At 43.4% G+C, this 1,197-nt stretch overlaps 1 protein-coding gene across 1 annotated transcript in view; it reads right to left on the bottom strand.

Annotated features, from left to right (window-relative positions):
- The window catches only part of PGPEP1L (pyroglutamyl-peptidase I-like), a 71,102-nt gene that overhangs the window by 9,996 nt on the left and 59,909 nt on the right, over positions 1-1,197 (bottom strand). The gene's annotated exons all lie outside the window — the stretch shown is intronic.

Raw genomic sequence — 1,197 nt, forward strand, 5'->3', positions numbered from 1 at the left:
TCAGGAAGTTCACGGTTCATGTATTGCTGAAGCCTGGCTTAGAGAATTTTGAGCATTACTTTACTAGCATGTGAGATAAGTGCAATTGTGTGGTAGTTTGAGCATTCTTTGGCACTGCCTTTCTTTGGGATTGGAATGAAAACTGACAGTCCTGTGGCCACTGCTGAGTTTTCCAAATTTGCTGGCATATTGAGTGCAGCACTTTCACAGCATCATCTTTCAGGATTTGAAAGAGCTCAACTGGAATTCCATCACCTCCACTAGCTTTGTTTGTAGTGATGCTTTCTAAGGCCCACTTGACTTCACATTCCAGGATGTCTGGCTCTAGATGAGTGATCACACCATCGTGATTGTCTGGGTCGTGAACATCTTTTTTGTACAGTTCTTCTGTGTATTCTTGCCATCTCTTCTTAATATCTTCTGCTTCTGTTAGGTCCATACCATTTCTGTCCTTTATCGAGCCCATCTTTGCATGAAATGTTCCCTTGGTATCTCTGATTTTCTTGAAGAGATCTCTAGTCTTTCCCATTCTGTTGTTTTCCTCTATTTCTTTGCATTGATCACTGAGGAAGTCTTTCTTATCTCTTCTTGCTATTCTTCGGAACTCTGCATTCAGATGCTTAGAAAACCACAATTCAAAAAGACACATGAACCCCAATGTTCACTGTGGCCTGTACACCACAGCTAGGACACGGGAGCAATCTAGATGTCCACTAACAGATGAATAGATAAAGAAGTTGTGGTACGCATATACAGTGGAATATTACTCAGCCATAAAAAGGAATGGACTTGAGTCAGTTGTATTAAAGTGGATGAACCTCGAGCCTGTCACACAGAATGAAGTGGGAAAGAGAAAAACAAACATACTATATTAAAGCATATGTAAGAATCTAGAAAAACTATGCTGATAAACCTGTTCACAGGGAAGGAATGGAGATGCAGACGTAGAAAACTGACTTGTGAACACAGTGGGGTAAGGAGAGGGCGGGATGAACTGGGATAGTATTGACATATATACACCACCATGTGTAAAACAGAGCCAGTGGGAAGATGCTCTATAACACAGGGAGCCCAGCCTGGTGCTCTGTGAGACCTAGTGGGGTGTGAGGGCGGTGGCGGTGGCGGTGGGCGGCGGGGGGGCGGGCAGTGCAGGGAGACTCAAGAGGGAGGTGATATATATATATATAAAACAGCAAT

This window comes from Bison bison, unplaced genomic scaffold (assembly GCF_000754665.1).
Source record: "Bison bison bison isolate TAMUID 2011002044 unplaced genomic scaffold, Bison_UMD1.0 scf7180017864224, whole genome shotgun sequence".
Classification (NCBI taxonomy): Eukaryota; Metazoa; Chordata; class Mammalia; order Artiodactyla; family Bovidae; genus Bison; species Bison bison.